The sequence below is a fragment of the Coturnix japonica genome, chromosome 3 (genome assembly GCF_001577835.2).
Source record: "Coturnix japonica isolate 7356 chromosome 3, Coturnix japonica 2.1, whole genome shotgun sequence".
In the NCBI taxonomy this organism is placed as follows: Eukaryota; Metazoa; Chordata; class Aves; order Galliformes; family Phasianidae; genus Coturnix; species Coturnix japonica.
The window spans coordinates 60,164,554-60,184,443 of record NC_029518.1 but is presented as its reverse complement, the minus strand read 5'-3'; the positions used below and the strand labels follow the sequence as shown (position 1 = coordinate 60,184,443).

At 40.3% G+C, this 19,890-nt stretch overlaps 1 protein-coding gene across 2 annotated transcripts in view; it reads right to left on the bottom strand.

The window, feature by feature from the left end:
* The window catches only part of REV3L (REV3 like, DNA directed polymerase zeta catalytic subunit), a 102,965-nt gene that overhangs the window by 64,837 nt on the left and 18,238 nt on the right, over positions 1 to 19,890 (bottom strand). The gene's annotated exons all lie outside the window — the stretch shown is intronic.

Genomic DNA, 19,890 nt, shown 5'->3' with positions numbered 1-19,890 from the left:
ACTAAGAAGAGGCTGCACAGCCTCAGTGGCCCACAACTCTAATGAACCAGATTTCCAAAAGTTTATTCTTTCAAGCTGAGATTACTTCTTGGCAAATGAACCTCTACACTCAACCCCACATTAGTGCTCCGCTGGCCACCCAGTAACGACAGCTGTAGGTCCATTAAAGAGCAGGCAGAGCAGACAGAGTCAGGACACCTGCACATTTTTACACCTTTGAAACATGTGCCTTCACATATCATTAACCAGCACAGATTTTTGTTTTTAAACTGGGGTTCAGATCCATTGTTCTTTCTTCAAATATTTACTAGTCTCTCACGTAATGTCCCAGAGAGAAAGAAATCGCTTAGAGGATGCTAACACATGGGATGTCCTCCTAGGTGATTTTTCTTTTAAACCTTCTAGAAGTTGAACCCATCAAGTCTCTTCAGTAATGTTTAAATAGCACCTTAATACACACTCGTAATCTTGAGGTCACCACCTATAGTGAATTCTGCCCATGCTAAAGAAACTAAACAACATGAACTAGAAGTCTTTAAATGGCAAAATGAAGGGCAGAATCAACAGCTTTATATGGCAAGAAAACCTCTAATCCCATTGTGAGAGGAGTCATTTATTAGTAGCATGTGAATGGAGAGAGCACTGATCTGTGCAGTGATAGCAGACAATTAATGTTCTGTATCAAGTTACAAACAAATGTGTCTCTCCACATCTGTATTTAACACTGATTGAAACAGGGCTTTTTCTCCCCTGACTAAAATTACAAGTGGTCGAAGTCCTTAAGATTCTTCCTATTTTTATTTTTAAAAAATGTTTTAAACATATCTAAGTGTCACACTCAGAGAGAAATTCACATTATACTCACATACGTTTGTCTGAATGCTTGCACCAAAATATCTTTGCTTTAATGGTTGCCAAACTATTCTGGATTATAACAAAATTGGGTTGCCCTACAAAACGAAATTACAAAGCACCAGACTAAATAAACCAGGGGTACGGTATGAAGTTATTATTTAAAGAGAACAATCACTTGATAATTCTTTTAGAGCTAACATCTGATTAGTCAACTTAAGTGAGTTAAAAATAAAGGTATATTCATTTCAATTGCAAATATTTAAGATAGTTCTGCTGACCTGAAACGCCACTTTATTGCTTAATACAAAAACACGTACAAAGAAAGCTCCCTTATGCTTCTTTTTCTCACCTTCCTTTTGCCCTTTATGTGCAAAAACCCCAAACCGATCATGGAAAACACTGTAGCTTCCAAGTGACCAAAGCACCAAACAACCATTTAGTTCCAGGGAAATCTTACAAACCATCCACACTGAATCACTCCCTCGTTTTTGACTCTGCCAGGAAAGCAAATATGCTGCTGCTGATGGAAGGCTCCAAGCCGGCAAGCATCTTTTAAGTTATGTGGGTTTGTACACTTATTCACTTTGATCCTTGTTAGTATTCATTCATTTATCATGATATTTGGTTATACTGTTTTTATTTACAGTCCACATTATTGCAAGTCTTACTGTACTAGTGTAAGAACTGAGTCACTCGTTTCCATCATTTAGGTGAAAGCACCAAATTGCAGCCGAGGTTGTGGTGTTGTGTCTGAGGCTCAGGCTCCAGGAGCAGCAGCCATGGTTTGTGCTAAGCCACTATAGATTCCTGGGGATTCCTTCCAGGAAAGCCACAAGAAGAAAACACATCCACCCACTGAGGAGCTCAGACCACACAGACTTACCAATTAACATCAATTAAAGCCTTGGCATTGGATAAGGTTAAAAAGTTTTATGCTTTAAGCATGTCAAATCTCATGTTTCTCTCTCTCTCTCTTTTTTTTTTCCCCCGGAGATATAGACAGAAGCAAATCTGTACCGCTGGAACAACAGTGACAGCCTACAGCAACCAGCTGATGTTTTTACACCCACCCATTGCTTTCTTTAAAGCTGCAGAATCCATGGAAGTGGTGCTTTACAGCAGATTCTGCAGGTGGGACGTGCAGACTGTGCAACTGCCCTCCTCAGTCTCCCAGTGCAAAACTGAAAGCCTAGCAGTGGTCTCAAGAGCAAATAACTTATCAGCAAATAACAGTGTTCCATGCTACAGCACATGTACATCACCACTACCCTGCATGCAAGAGCAATGTGTATGATGGCTCTATTAACAAATGGACATACTGTGTATGTAAATGCAACACTTGATGATGATAACCAGCAAACAGGAGGAGGATGCTGCCCAGAAGCCCCTCTATAGCCCAAACTCTGTTAAAGAATGGGATCTACACAAGGTTGAGTTACCTGCAAATAACAGACCAGGCACAGCAGTACACAATGCAAAGGGGCTGCTGAGTAAATGTACAGATTCCTAGAAGCAAAGCTATGGCTCACAAACTTTTTTCAGGCACTGAATGAAGCAGTGAATTAATGAATGAGATGTGCTGCTGTAACATGGGAAAGGAGCAATACACAAAGCCCTGAGATACTACAATTTACTCAATTAGCAAACTGTCTACGCTCTGTGAAAAGAAAAATGTTCAACCAAACATCAACATAGATGAATAGCCAACATAATAATGAATCAATCACAGAATCACAGAATGACCCAGGTTGGAAGGGACCTCAAGGATCATGTAGTTCCAACCCCCCTGCCTGGCAGGGCCACCAAACATACAGTTACTAGATCAGGTTGCCCAGGGCCCCATCAAACCTGGTCTTGAACACCTCCAAGGATGGGGCATCCACAACCTCCCTGGGCAGCCTGTTCCAGGGCATGGAAAGAATATATATATATATATTTTTAGACAGGAAAGTGAACCTTACGGGCTTTTTTTAGACATAGCCTCAAACCCATACTTATTAAAGCAAGTGACAAAAATGGTACTGAAGTATTAAAACCAAACATAGCTTTTGTGTACTTGAAACCCATGAGACAGGGATTAAAAAAGTAAGCCTGCTAATTTTTGAAGATGGTTGCTGTATGCATTACAATTAGGAACACATGCCAGATGTAATCCTTGCTCTTCTGTCATTCAAAACATTAGAAGAAAAAGCTGTCATAAGCCTGAAACAGAAAACTTCAGTATGATTAGGAGAACTAAAAGCAGTAGGGTAAAGGAATGCAAAACTGCTGGATTGGACAACAAGAACAAGCAAGAACTGATTTCTTCTATCCACCAGAAAGCTCAGCCACACAGGAACAGAAAAAAACAAGATGGGATTTATACAGTATCGCTGTACGGCTGAGGCTGGAAGGGACCTCTGGAGGGTCATTTGGTCCAACCCACCCGCTCAAGCATATGCAGAAGTCATTTCCTAGTACAGCAAGATAGAGAGCCTGAGGATTACCATTCCAGTGTCCTCTGAGACATGATTTTTCACCATCTGAAAATAAAACTGACTCAGTCTGAGCTTCTAAAAATATCTCTGAGCTGAGATAAAACTGGACAAATCCCAGTACAAAAGAAAAATGTAAAAAAATAAAATAGGGACCTTATTGTGTTGTCCAGTTCAGGAATAAATTTAGACAAGGTTCTCAACACATGCTCAAATGACGTGAAGCAACAGATTTACCACAGCTGGCCCATGGAAGTCTTATATGAATTAGGGCAGGAGACGATGGAAGTCCATCTGCTTCTGAATTTCACAGCATGGTTTGGGTTGGAAGGGATCTTTATAGATCACCCGGTCCTTCCCCTTTGCCAGAGGCAGAGACACTGGCTACTAAGTAAGATTGCCCAAAGCCCATCCTAGCTTGGAATACTTCTAAGAATGGGGCATCTACAATCTCTTTGGTCAACAACTTCCAGTGTTTTCTCCCATTACAGTAAAATTTTCTCATCTAATCCATCAGTGTCTTTCTTATACTGGAGATTCCTGAGCTGGATGCAGTACTCCCTTGTGAGACCTCGCCTGGAGAATCACCTCCCTTGACTTGCTGGCAGCACTTCAGTTTACGCAGCCTAGGGACACATGATTTGCCTCCTGTGCTGCAAGCACACACCATCAGTTCAAATCCAACTTTTCACCTACCAGAATCCCCAAGTCCCTCTCTGCAGGGCTGCTCTCAGGCAAATTTTTGCCCTCTCCTACAGAACTACTTGAGGATTAACACTCCAGCAATGGGTGAGTTCATACAGTTATCACTTCCAGTTATTTCTTCCAAAAGATTTTCACTCTCATGGGAGGAATGTCTGAGCACAGCATGTAGATGAGCCTAAACCAGTGCAGTTTATATCCTACAGTAATTAAGTAGACTGGAATCTACTAGGGCCCTACTTTATACTGTAAATAGAATTTTTGGGATAGAAGGTTACATATTTGAGTCAGAGCCTTCAATCTCTAACATACATGGAAACATTTATTTCAGTAGCATTCATAAAAGGGACAGATAAACAGTTTTTAATTAAGCATGTTTGAATCCAAATGGATTGTTCGGGTATAGATGTACAACTCTTTCATAATTCTTCAGTCAGTAACTGCCCCTCCTACCAACCAATACCTCCACGTTCATGAAAAGAAAAAATAAAATAAAAAGCTCATCCATCAGGAAAACGAGGGCTTGTGATTCATTATAGCTTGATTATTCCTCACCCTTGATGTAGAGATCCTTAGAGAGGAGAAGGACTGTGTTTTCTATTTAAAATTAGGAATCTCTGTATCGTTGATGCATACTGAATTAATACCTCTTAGAAGAGCAGCAGATACCCTCAAACCTCTGAAATTGTACCCAGCTTTAACACTTCTTACCCAGTTCTTTAGCACTTCTGCATCAGGAAAATCAAAATAACCCAACCATACAAAAGACATTTAACCTCAACCTTCTAACTACAGAACAGCTTAAGAGCAACAAGGAAAGGAAGTAAACAAACTTGTTCTTCCACTTGAACTAAAGGAGAAACAAAGAAAAGCAGAACATTCAGATGTAATTTTCAAATACGTTAAAAAAGGAATGCAAACATACGTGATAACTAACTGTGCTAGGAGAAAAAAGGCAAAAAAATAAAATAGTATGAGGAAGATTCCTGTATTTAAAAACAAAGATGAAAGTTTGGAATAAATATCACACCACCTCGGTGGTTTTCTAAAAGCAGATAAGGAAATCTGTTTTGGGGGAGCCTCCTCCAAACTAATGTGCTTAAAGGAATCTCTGTGCTCAGATCCACAGTCAGTTTCTAGATTCAAACAATAAGTCCACAAGCTTTCTTGGTTCAATTATCTTCCAAATAACAAATACCTCTGCAATTATTTAACCAACAGGTTAGGTCTCAAGGTCTTGAGAAGCCTGGAATGCTTCTATGGCTCGGAGATTCAATGATGACAGCACAGGAAACACCAAATAAAATTACATTTAACACGGATTTTAACAGAGAGAATGAATATACACCTTAATTGTTGAACCTCTAAGTGATATATTTTCAACTAATTCACTTGCAAGTATTTTTTTTTTTTAAACATAAAATCTAAAATATCTTTATTAAAAACACAAAATGTAGGAGACAACCCAGTTCAGTCTGGAAAGTCGTACAACTGCCACAGAGAACCGAACTCCATGAGATACTTCAAACTATGAGGTACCTACAGAACAAATAATCTCTGCAGTTGCTCACCCTAGATTACACACTTGACTTTATTACCGATGGAAAATATCAGTTGAAGCAAGGCTTCATCTTACTGAGGATTTTTAACTTCTTTTTTTCATTTCAATCTGGAAATATGTAACAGGCTCCTCCTTTCTTGAATCAATTAACATATCTTCTGAATGTGACATCAGAAAATAACGCTGTTTTCAATTTCAAGAACACTATTGATAAACCTAGCCATTTATAGGATGGCACACCTGTAAAGGTACATCAGCAAGGGACAACTATTACCTACAGCTAACATTAAGTACAATAACTGAGTACATACTGGAGAACATTGAAAAAATCTAAAACATGAAATCTGTTGTCAAGAAGCCAAACTAGACCCAGGAAAATCAAAAGGATTGTTTGTTGCCAAAGACTATTGCTCTAAATTCTAGGCAAAAAAAAAACCCTAACACTCATTATGATGAGGTTAGAATTGTTTTCATCAGCATGGCCTTTCCACATACACTTTTCAGAAATGAGGAATACGATAAATTCATGAACACCTCAAACTTGTGTAATCCCAGTGAAGTGGTACACTGTAGGATATAAACACTCTCACGAGTCAGATTAGTTTACATTAACAAATAAATGACAGCATATTCTGTTTTGTCTTGCTCTGTTCTTCATAGGGAAACTAACTCTGTGAGTACTTTCTAGACTCTTTTCCTTTTTTCCCCTATATGTTCATTAAGACCTCCAGCTTGCACATAACTGTCTCAACTCAGCCAATTCCTCTACCAGGAAGCTAGATAAAATGCTCCACTAAAATAAGCAGCATTTATATGTATTGATTTTATTATTTATGTATACACAGCAAGGTTTGGTAGCAGGACTGCTGGGGTGGCCTCTGCAAAGCAAAGCCCAGCAGCCACCCTACATCAGATCAGAGGGACCTACTGCTGTCAAGAGCTGAACTGTATGTGATGCTGGGTGTGCCTCTGAGAGCAGACTGAAGAATGGGAAAAAACTACAGTGCAACAGCAGCTGGGAGAAAGGAGTGAGAAATGTGAGAGAAACAGCCCTGCAGACACCAAGGTCAGTGCAGGAGAAGGGCAGGAACAGAGAAGTTCACTGCAGCCCAGGAGAGTCCCATCATGAAGCAGGCTCATCAGGCTTAACTTTTAATGAAATAAGTTCTTAATTTGTTATTTGTTCAAAGCTTAACATTTTTGGAGAGGCAACAACTTAAGGAGTGCTAGGAGTACTTCCTTACCTTACACACCTCTTAAATTACTCCAAACTTTTGAAAGGGATATAGAGTATGTGACAATAATAGTAGAGACAAAGCTTCCTGATAGGAGAAGAAACCATGTCCTAAATACTACTGGCTGTACTAGGGTTTACCCATCCAGGTGCTGGCAGCAGGGGTGGCCTCTGTAAGAAGAAGCAGACAGGTCCAGCTGGCCTCAACAGACCCACCACAGAGCTCGGCTGAGTTCACTACCGAAGCTGCTGGAACCTCTGGGAAAACAGGCTTAAGGGGGAACACCAATGTCAAAGAAAGGAGGAAGAACAGATATCCCCTGCAGCACTCAGAAGGGCCCACGCTGGAGGAGAGGGTAGGTGACATACAGAAGGAAGCAGAGGCAGAGAGAAACCATGGTGAAAATGACCTGACTGTCACCTTCTCCAGTCATCCCCTGTGTGTGACTTGCAGGATGAGGCGGTGTGGTCTGGGGAGTAAAGGTGAGGGGTTCTTCCCCTGAGAAAAGGGGAAGAAAGGTGCAGGTTTACGTTTGAGTTTGTTTCTCACTACCTGAATTTCTTTCAATGGACAATAAATTAATGTTCTGGCTGTGAGCCTTCTGGATCCTATAACCTTTTTCAGAAGGTTTGAAAAAGGTGACCAAGTAAAGCAAGTCCTAGTATTAATAAACTATACCTGGGGAAAGTAATCTACAATTTTCACAGAAGATTTCAGAGAACTACAGGCAAAAATTTCTGCTCTGAACTTTTACTCAAAGTAGAAGTTTCAGCCTACTCATATTAACTTCATATAAAAGAACACAGATCCCCAAGTCCCTGAGGTAACAAAACTTTCAACGCAACATTAACGTATTTAACCACAAACCTTCCATAAGTTAGTCCTGCTACTGTAAGTTACATTGAATACCATAATGATATAAATGTTATCCATTTGTTGTATTGACATAATAAACAAGGCAGAAGAAAGTAATATGCTTTACAAGCAACTTATCTAAAAAGACATTGGTGACAGATATGCCTGTTCATTAACCTTCCAAGAAAGGCCACCTACAAAAGGCACAGAGTGTTAAAATAGAGTGACTAAATGCTCTAATACACTTTTACTTTTTAAAAAGATGCTATAAACTCAGATTCCACTTCTTTTATTCCTCATTCTAAGTTTTCCATAAGGATTCTTGAGATAAGACCCTTGGGTTACACAAGAGAAACTATTTTCTGCTGGTACTCTTAAAGTAGGCTCTGTTACACTATGAATCAATCCTCAGCCAAATTCAGTCCCAGGGAGCAACTCCACAGATGAACTACAGAAGCCGTATTCCTCAAAGCTGGTGGTCTAAACCTTAATTCATCTCACAGAAGTGTAAATCCAGAGCAATTCTAATGTTCTTATAACAACAAAAAAGCCACACCCAATTTCACTGCCTCTTTTGCCCCCAGATAATTTTACTATACTTTTCATCAATAGATACTCACAATTAACTCAAGAGGTGCTGTGCAAGGTGCAAAAATAACTGTAGTGAGTAAAGCAGCATTATAAGACTAGTGATCAGGATATAGCATATTTTTGATGAACAATTTCTCTTCCTCCTTTACACTACCATAGTGTTCTATAAAGCAATCACAGAACAGCAATGCTAATTCCCTGCCATCCAATTACTAGTTAGCCTGCTTGTGAATCAAAAATTGCACAAGGGTAATAGGCTTACACAAGGAAATAAGTCCTTGAAACTCAAAGAAAATGAAACCAGATCTTTTTTACGTTCCTACAGGTTCATCCACTGTGTTTCAGATAAATCTTCTGGTGCTGCTCCAAAAGTAATGCCTCCTATTTTGTTATGTTGGCCCACAACAACAGAGGGGGAGGTGCTGGTGGTGGAATGGCTGCAGAGGTTGAACCTTCCCACCAATCTGCTGTCACCATGTGACAGATGGCAGCAGAGGGGCAGCCAGACCGAATGGCATCCGACATGGAAGTGTGGATGAAGCAAAGGTGTGCTATTAAATTCCTCCATGCAGAAAAAATGGCACCCACTGACATTCATTAATGCCTGCTGAATGTTGATGGAGATAAAACAGTGGATGTGAGCACAGCAAGACAGTGGGTCATGCATTTCAGCAACAGTGACAGTGATGTGAAAGAAAAGCCCCATTCCAGGCAGTCGTGCACAGTTGTCACACCAAAAAATAGTGTCTCCATTGGCTCATCTGTATGAAACAGATACCAGTGTTGACTATGCTGAAAAAACAGTGTTTTGCAGCTAAGAATCTGCTCTATCAAACAGTGTTGTTGTGCTTGTCCTAGCTGCTATATTTTTCATGGAAATAAACAGGAGGCATTACTTTAGGAGCAAACTGAGTATAGTTCAGCTTTGTCTTCCACTGTGAATAGAGCCCTCAGATCCCCACCACACCCTCAACTGCAGTTTCTAACAAAGTGGTTTCTTTTTCCCCCCACTCCAGGTAAACAAGGATCTACACCACTAATGTCCATACATGCACAGTGTCTGTCAGTCTTCCAATATGATCTTTTGATGCCGCCTTCTGCTCTTCTATGTATTACAAAATATGCAAATGAATGCTCTTTCAGTAATACAGCTGGTGTTACTATTTTACTCTGCACATTTTGCAGCGCTATTAAATATCTTACTTCCTATTTCGGTTTCTTTTGTAACATGCTACTTCACTTCCTCACTTGAATTAGGCATCCATCCCCCTCTTTTCATCTACTATAAAGTCTACTGTCTCTTGGCAGCACTTGAAGGGTTTCATGGCTTTCTGCCTGCTCCAGCCTTTCTTTCCAATAAGAATGCCCAGCCTTTGTAGCTCTCTTATCTTACGCTTGTTACAGTCATTAATCGGTAACATACACACTGCTCTAGTTCTGCACATAATTAGAACTGCAAGGCTTTTTTATGTCTCAGTGATGCAGTAAAAAAAAAAGAAAAAGAAAATTTAAACATTTGAGCACTTTACAGAAAACATGTATCCAAAGACTGCTTGGCCCGTACAAGATCATTTCATGTGGTTGTCTTGTATTCACTCAATAACCTCCAGAGTGGCTGTAAGGACTGTGTAGACTGGATGCTCCGTTTGCCAAGACAACGTATTTATAGCAACGTCTGCATTCTTTAAGAAATGTTTTGAAGTGTTATTCAGAACTAGCTGTTGCAAATGCAGTACCAGCCAATGCAGATATTCCTATTTTACAGGGTCATCTCATTGTCTGTTACATAGAGGCAGGGCGTGGTACTCCTCCCAGATGATAGCTCTCTTCTGCCAGGTAACATTGCCATTCAGTAAACCATACTTAAAAAGGAACTTACCCAGTTTTCAGTGTTATTCAGAAAATAGCACGTCTCCTTGCCTGTGCTGAGCTCAGCACGTGCTCCCTGGAACACCCTAACACCAACATGGCGACCACTCAGCATGGCAGACAGGCTGAGGCAGAGACACAGATAGAGGGCCCACAACCCTTCTGAGCTGATCCATGCACCCAGACTGACCTCCAGAGTAGCACGACAGCTGCCCAGACCTTTGGCTCAGGAATCTGTAGGTCACCCAAGGGACTGAGTTAAGTGAAGGGCGTCATGGGTGCAGGCATGCCCAACTTGAGCAGCTGACCAAGCTGAGAGGAAGTTGCCTGGCTGAGATGAACTCAGTGGTCTGAGAGAGAGATTGATGCCTGGTATTGTGTGGCAGCACAGGCAGACGGCTCTGTCTTGGGGCTCAGCCAGAGAAGGCTTCCCACCTGACAAAGGGTGAACATGTGCAGGGTGAAGGAGACTGAACCTTCATCTCCCTGTCCCTAAGGTCCCACTAGCTAATAGATTTCAAGCTCTGGTGTAGGAGACTATGGATAGCAGCTCAAAACCAGAAAGGAGTGACAACATTAAGAAGGTGCAACTGAGGACCTGAGTCACAACCAGTACTGTTAAAGAAAGGCAAAGTGTCTTAGCAATTGGAGAGTCTTTACTGAGAGGCACTGAGGCACCCATCTGCTGGTGGATTACCCCTCTAGAGAGCTTTGCTGCCTGGTAGGGGCCCCCATTCAGGACACCAAGAAGAGGATATGGGGTATGATAAAGCTGGATGACTGCTATCCCCTCCTGGTCTTTCAAGCTGGGTAAGGAAATTAAAATATATCAGAAAAGACTTTATGCTCCATGGGAAAATGTTGAAAGAATGGGGGAGTGCATGTAGCTTTCTCCTCAGTCCTTAATGTTGGAGACTGGGATCCACACAGGAGGAAAACAGATCAGCCAAATGATTGACTGTGTGGGTAGTGTCACACCAAAAGCTACGGGTTCTATGACCCAAGATGCTCCTTTGACAAACCAGGGATGCTGACATGGGATGGGACACAACTGACCAGAAGGGGCATGAATATGCCAGGCTGTATATACCCAGACAGTAAGCTGTCTTGGCTCATCACCAGGGCTTCAAACTAGAGCTCCTGAGGAAAGGGAGTGTACTGCTGAGTGACAGAGAGCCAGGGAACACTGTCACTTTAGGAAGCAGTGGGGGAAAGGTATCTGGAAAAGACTCTTCTCATTGTCTCTATCATTGACAATGTAGAGAACCAAGTATCCACACTTGCCATAGTAACTAGGTGGGTGAACACACTGCTTTTTACCTTGTGCTACATATGGAAGCCATTCATGTATTTAACTTTCCTTAAATGTAGCACACTACTCAGAGAGAAATAAACAGGGAAAAGTCTGGGTAACTGTAGAATCAATATGAAGAAAAAAAGAAGTCAATACTGTGTGACCAAGTGATACATGACACTACTACTAACATTCTTAATTATTCTGAAAACTACTGATTTGCAAAGATCCTTAAATGAGACTATTTCTAACAGATCAACCTTAAAAAACTACTTAAATTTTTAATTTTCATTATATTTCAAATCAGATAAGTCTTCACGTGTTCTAGTTTTGTTTCACTGCTCATTAGAATGATTAAGACGACCTGAATTATTTGAGCTGCATTTCCTTGTACTATCGCTGGTGACTGAAAACAGGTAAAGTGGAATTTACAGTCAATGAACACAGTAACATTCTAATGACTGATTTAGATTTCTTAAAATGAGACCACAATAACCTGCATCAAACATCTAAAGATGCTTTAATGTCTGTCACTGTATGGAACTACTGTTACCAGGGAGCACTACAAAACTATATAAAAGTTCTGCTTTATTTCTGTTCTAAAAGTAGTTCCATGCAAGTGAATGTGAAAAGACAAGCGTGTTTCCACTTTTTTTCCCCCCCAGAATTAAGGAATTCCTGTTGGAGCAAGATGAAGTAAGATTTAGTCACAGCAATTTTACAACAGAACGCTTCACTTTTAGCTTTGTTCTCAAGATTTACCATAAATACGTAGCTACTTCAATCCCTACCACATTTAATGACATCTAAAATTAAACAAAGCCAAATATGGTCACCTAGCCACACTGTCTTGTATAAAAAATTTACTTTAAAAATAAAATGTGAGCAATATTCTTCTGTGCTTTTATCTAGAAGCATAAATAAAGCATGTGGCAAAAACTGAGTAACTGTAATCAAATACTTAGACAGTCCCTCCCATGCATGGCTTTCAAGAGCAACACTGCTTCTATCCAGCCAATGCAGAAGAAAAAAAGCAACAAGTGCATGGAGTGAGAGAGCAAAAAGCTAAATGGAGAGACAGACTCGGAAAGGAGAGGGGAAGTAGGTATCTGAGAACAAGGACAGAGCAGTCATAGAATCATAGAATTACCAGGGTTGGAAAAGACCTCCAAGCTCATCCAGTCCCACCATCCACCTATCACCAATATTTCCAACCAAACCACATCCCTCAGTGCAACATCTAGATGTTTCTTGAACACCTCCAGGGATGGTGACCCCACCACCTCCCTTGTACCACACCAAAATTCAACTAGCAACTCAAACAGCCAATTTAGTGAGAGAAGTCAAGACTAAGTGTAAGCTTTTGGTGTATACATTAAATAAAGTTCATTTGCGCAACTGAGAGGCTCCTTCATAGAATATAAGCTTCACTTGAAACACGGTGAAGATCTAGAATCTGCAAGTAAGTCTGAACTCCAAGTCAAAGGCATTATTTACACAATGCACCTCTTGTTTGTCACAGAAGTTAGAAGTTAATGCAAATACTCCAGACACCAACTCAGAACAGCTCCTCACTGAGTCAGACACATATTCTAGAAAATGGATGCTATTCTCACCTTTCCCTTTGACTTTTTCTTCTAGTGCTGAGCAAGCCCTAAGTTTAAAAAAAAATAAAAGAAAAAAGGCAGTCTTCTTTACATTCAAGACAGCTAAAATGTTCCAGAAAACTGCTAAGCAATTGTATGCATAAATAAAAAAGGACAATGGACACCTTACAGAAGATGAGGAAAAGATTAATTGAGCTGGTGCAGGTGTTGGGGAACTAGTTAAAATTTGTCAGCTTGGAAGGGAAAAAAAAACCATTTGAATTGGCCACGAGATGCGACCAGGCAGACACTGCTGGGCTAGACCAAGAGGTAAAGTAATTTGCTTCTTATTCAGTAGATAGGACCAAAAGTCCTCCTATGAAGTTGCAAATCCTATTATTCTTTTCACTTGTAAACAACACAAGATGACTCAAGCTTCATGCTGAAAAAACAGATCTAATCAGTCCAGAGTGTAAATCCAATTAAATGTTTCTACAAGCAGAGTAACTTTTAGTGTTAACCCAATGGGATCTATGTTTGGACAAAGGTTACTGAATAGGAAACTCATCTTCAGCTTTTTTTTTTTTTTTTTCCCCTCCGAATTGATGTAGTTCCAACCCCCCTGCCTGGCAGGGCCACCAAACATACACCTTTACTAGATCAGGTTGCCCAGGGCCCCGTCCAACCTGGCCTTGAACACCTCCAAGGACGGGGCATCCACAACCTCCCTGGGCAGCCTGTTCCAGGGCCTAACCACTCTCCTAGTGAAGAACTTCCCCCTAACATCCAACCTAAATCTTCCCTCTTTTAACTTAAAACCATTTCCCGTGTCCTGCTATTATCAGCCCTTTCAAAGAGTTTACTCCCCTCCTGGGTGTAGGTTCCCTTCAGGAATTGAAAGGCTGCAATGAGGTCACCCCACAACCTTCTCTTCTCCAGCTGAACATTCGCTACCTTACAAAAGTTGATTGCTAAAAAGTAACAAAAAAAAATCCCCAACAAAACAAAATAACACACAGACAAGTTCTGAGAGAAATCACAGCACAAGAAATCAGTTCTGCACTGAAGATTCAAACATATTTCCACAACAGAAGCAGCATCTACCCCAGGGATGGTACAGCAGCCTTCTGAGTTACTGTATTGCAATTATGATTTATCAAACCACTTTAAAAAAAAAGATACAAAAGCCATCTAATTAGAATACCCCCAACAGAGGATTCAAGACACACCCAGCACAGTCTGTAATGAGGCTGGCAGAAGAACGCCACATTACTTGAATATCTGGGAAAAAATAAGCCTTGCGTTGTGTTAAAAAACAAACAAATAAGCAAACAACAAGAACCCAACTTTGAAGCAGTGCTGATGATAGCAATCAACATCGTGGCTTGCCATGTGACCAGGCCTACATTTTTCCTCCAGAGAAATTTGAGGTTAACCAACTAATAATTAACATCTGCACTCAACTGGAAGACATATAGCTCTAGGGATGTGTATTACAAAACATGGTTTTTTCTAAAGTCTCTTTATTCTAGTTAAAAGAAATGCTTAACAGTAATTTGCAGCTCATTGCTTATAAAATAATTGTGCAGACAAGCTCCCAGCACTCAGGATAAACACAAATAAATAGAACTTTCCTTTTTCTCATGGAAACACATCTAACAAAAGATTATCCAACATCCAATGGAACTAATACAGCATAGGAAGTTCCACACGAATGCGTGCAAGAACTTCTTTACGGTGAGGGTGACGGAGCACTGGAACAGGCTGCCCAGGGAGGTGGTGGAGTCTCCTTCTTTGGAGATATTCAGGACCTGACTGGACACCTACCTGTGTGACGTGGTGTAGGGAGCCTGCTTTGGCAGGGGGGTTGGACTCCATGATCTCTAGAGGTCCCTTCCAACCCCTACCATTCTGTGATTCTGTGATTCTGTGAAATGAGACAGCCTGCCTTGTAGCCTGCCTGCACCTTCAGACCACATGCATTCCGTCTGTACGTGAGGCTCACTATCTTGAATTCCCTTTCTTGACTCATTTCACTACATCTGCTTGAATCCAGCACTGTCCTAACATGCTTTGCGCTACTGTTTACTCCATGGGGATGTTTCTGTACTGTTGCCCCTGAGGGGAGAAGGAGAGAAAGGTTCATTTATTTTCCCAGAATCATGGAAGTTGGAAGGGATTTCTAGAGATGATCAAAGTCAAACTCCTCTGCTAAAGCAGAGTTCCCTACAGTAGGCTGTACAAGATGTTCAGATGGGTCTTGAGTATCTCTGGAGAAGGAGACTCCAACTTCTCTGGCAGCCTGTCCCACTGCTTCATGTCTAATGGCCAATAAAACTACTGTTTACATAAACCTAATAGTTAAGAGAACAGGACACCTATCATGACAGCTTGACTAGAGAAATGCTGAGATAGAACCATGGAAAACTGTAGGAACACCAGCATCTCTAACAGCCCAAATATTATAAATACCTACTAAAATTAATCAGATTAATCTTATTTACTGGCAGAGACCAACCTTTTAAGTCTGGAATTCATCCACATAATGAGTTAAATATTATGTGCTTAATTCTACAAAACTTCCCTACAATTAAAGAGGAACAAGAGGCAGATGGAGACTTCAGTGAGTGATTCATCCTACTTTAAGACAGCAGGTATACAGGCAATATCTCTCCAGTGTTTTAGGAGCAGAGTCTACTGTGCCCATTGAGAACTGGAGACAAAGCAGAGTATAGCCAAAAAAGATGAAAAAGTGAATCCCCCCCTACTGTGTAAATTCAGAATAGCATTTAACTGGCATGTGAAGAGAGAGCTTTGGAAGAGCTGGGCAAAACGTCAAGTTCTTACCACCAGATGCATCTTTCTAACACACTTACAATACATTCCACCATGTTCTAAAGTCGCCTTCCTTTTCACATCAGTGCTGAAGTTTTCAGCTATCACGTTTCTTCCTATTTCTATATAATCTAAAACTTTACACTAAGATGTGACAGGAAACAGAAACTTGGCATACCAACATTTCCTTTCCAACCTGAGGAAAAAGAATCCAGAATGATGTTTTACCTAATTGTGAAAAGTTTAATTAAAAGTTTCACTGCCTTCCTTAAGCAGAGAAATAAATGGTTGTTGCCTCCTTAAAGTTTCCTAGAGAGAATATTCTGCTTAAAGAATCAAAGCCGCAGTAATGTTTCATTAGAAACATCAAACACAGCTTACATTACCAACAAAATCACAGTGATTCTACACAATGAAGCTTTATGAGAAACATAACGAGGAGCGTTTGATAGCTTGCCACTCTCCAGAACTCTTTTCTGCTTGAATATTTGTTTGAGATGATGATGGAATCTGACCAGCTAAAATCCAAATACTGGTTCTCTCCATGTTTTTTCTCCCCCGCTATACTAGAACTTCTGATCACTTGTTCTCAGCCTCCTAGTATAATCTAATGAAAATGTATCTTAATATCTTCCAGAAGAGGAAAAGTATGTTTGAGCTCTCTTCTGATCCTCATATCTTTTTTTCAACACCATTTAAAAAACACTGGTGCAGGAGTCTGAGACACGGCTTGCCACATCTGCTTCACAAATGCTACCTTCAACCTCCTTGGCATTCTCCTGCTATTAATGTAAACAGAAACGAGAGCAGCTCTTCCAGCATCACACTGAGACACACTCAGCTGCTTCTCTGCAATGACCCAAAATCCATTTCACAGCCATTGTTTTCTATGCTGTAAACGCTGCTTAGATTCTTTGTTCCCACACGTAACATCACACTGCTGGAATACCCAAACTTTAGAAAGTGATTTCCATAACCATGTGCTACTGCTGCAATTTTTTAATTCAGTTTTACCTTCCTCAATTTCTCTGAACTTTATGCATAATTGATACAAATTAATTACACCATAAACCTGTATCACAACAGTTTATTCTACATAAATTATAGAATCATAGACTTACTCAGGTTGGAAAAGACCTCAAAGATCACCAAGTCCAACCTCAGTCTAACCATGGTACCCTAACTCTAACAACCCTCTGCTAAATCATATCCCTGAGCACCACATCCAAACAGCTCTTAAACACATCCAGGGATGGCGATTCAACCGCCTTCCTGGGGAGCCTATTCCAGTGTTTAACTACCCCTTCTGTAAAGAAGTGTTTCCTAATGTCCAACCTATATATACAATAAGGAGTAGCTTCTCACAGGAATAATGAGAAATATTTATGCTCCTTTAGGGGATTTAAAAAAGTTAATTTAAAAACAAAAACTCCAGCTCTTATTCTGCAACCTCATACTGTAATTCAAAGCAGGCGAACACATACAGTACCAGGTGATCCACTCTGAGTTATCAGAAAACTGCTACTTTGAATTCTGCACAACACAGTGAGCATTTTTAAAACCACTGAGAAGCTCTTCAGTGTCTGATACACTCAATAAATCAACTTCCCTTAGCATTATTATACAAACAATATATTAGTGTTGTTCACCAGGCCAGAAACAACCAAAATACGTATACTTCACAGAATGTGGCTCAAGAACAATGAAACTGCTATAAAACAAACAGTGGAAAAATAAAAACATAAAAATGCATCAATTACAGTATCAAAAACATATGCAAAAGCATGCAAAAATCAAACACAACTTTTTACCACAGAAGGCAAAAAGAATAAACTGAATGTGTGATAAGCTGTATTTTAAAAAAGATGACCACAATTCCTAACTATATATGCTATATGAGGGGTGCTCCAAAAGTAATGCCTCATTATGTTGGCCCATGACACCAGAGGGGGAGGTGCTGGTGGTGAAATGGCTGCAGAGGTTGAACCTTCCCACCAATCTGCTGTCACCATGTGACAGATGGCAGCAGAGGGGCAGTCTGACCGAATGGCAGCTGATATGGAAGTGTGGATAGAGCAAAGGTGTGGGATTAAATACCCCATGCAGAAAGAATGGCACCCACTGACATTCATTAATGCCTGCTGAATGTTGATGGAGATAAAACAGTGGATGTGAGCACAGTGAGGCGCCAGGTGGCATTTCAGCAGAGGGGATGGCTGCTCCCATCCACTGGTGCAGACTTTCATGAGTAAGCACACACTCTTGTTTGTTGCTGACTAAAACACACAGCTAATGGGGCTGAAAAATAGTGTTTTGTAGCTGAGAATTTGCTCTATCAAACAGCATTGTTGTGCTCTTACTATCTGTTGTAGTTTCCCACAGGGAAGGGGAAAAAAAAAAACGGGGGGGAGGCATTACTTTTGGAGCAACCCACACATAAATATGGCAGTTGTGTGTGAATTCAGAAATGAAGCACTGCAGCTGAAATGCCTGCATTCTGGAATTTCACATGGAGGATTAACAGAATATCGTCACGCTCTGTATTTTCACACTTGTACTGAAGTATCCCTAGTTTTAAATCCTTTGGTACTCACCGCAATCACCAGAATTGATAAATGAAAATCTGCTAAAGGGACACACTTCATGCTAAGTGAGCTGTAAAACGCCAAAAATTGAGTGTAAGTTAATCTGAACTATGCAAATTCTACTAAGTGTTGGCTGTTTGCCTTTGTTCCATGATTGAAGATTTAATAACTTACTGACTTAATAGTATGTCTCTTGTCACACTTGATAGTTCTTAGAAGTCTTCACGCCTTGAGTGCAGTACGTCACCATGCGCAGTCACACTGTACATCTGTCAGCTGAACTGAATGTCCCCCTTAACTTCACCTGGTTGAAATCATGGTCCCTTAGCCAAATAGCTGGCTGTCACCCTCAGGCTTGATGTAATCCACTAACATCATCTCAATTAACCATCATTAAAAGTTAGAGAAACCATGTCCAACACAAACATTTTTAAAGATAATCAAGCCATGGAAATGGAAAACTCAGCTGACCAGAATTATGGGGTTTTCCCCATAATTTTCCCTCTGTGTGGCTGCACAGAGAGTCCTGCTTTGACTGAAGAATATGAGGAATGGTACATGTCATACAAACCTACGTATATGGCTCAACTAACACCATTTTGTCCATTCGGGTTTTGAAAATTTAATCTACAGATGAGCGTGTTTATAAAAAGGGCTCTATAGTTCTATGCATAAAAAATCAAATATCCATACAAATTTAATGTCAATATTTTAAATTGTATCATATTAAGCCTCTGAGCAGAATGGACCATTGAAAGCGACTTGGATTTTAAAAATAGCAGGATAATCTTTATCTGTTTAAAATCTTTATCTGTTTATCTTTATCTGTTTAAAAGCTACATGTTTTAGCAATAGGATGGAGGACGTCCTAACATTTAAGATACCCACAGGACTTCATTAAATTCTTCACTTCAGACTGTAAAACCAACTTCCACACAAATATAGACATCTCACTACATCAAAGGTCCAAACTAAATGGGTTTTCATATAAAGTATGTGCAGTGCAGAGCTGACAAAAAGACAAAAACAAGGCATCAGTGAATGGTAGGACGAAATGTTGGCTCAAGAGGGAGCAACATAGAGGGGACAAAATAAAAGAAGCCATATAAGCCCCAGGAAAATGTATACTTCTAAGTAAACAGAATGAAGTCTCTATCCAAAGAGCAATGTGGCTAACACTATAACTATGACATGTAATTTATGCATTTGGAATATGACTTCTAATAAAATAATTACAAAGTAAACATTTGAAACCAGTGTATTCCACACTAGCCGGCTTTCTTCAGTGCCTTTATTTTTTATCCAAGGGCCTACAGAAACAGAAGCACTTATGAGGTGGGATGGCTTTTTTTTGTTTTTTGTTTTCCAGCTGAATGGCAGAATACACATATGGTAATCTTCTGAAACCACTGACTTCCCCTGATGTAACCACTGGAATAGTATGAGCT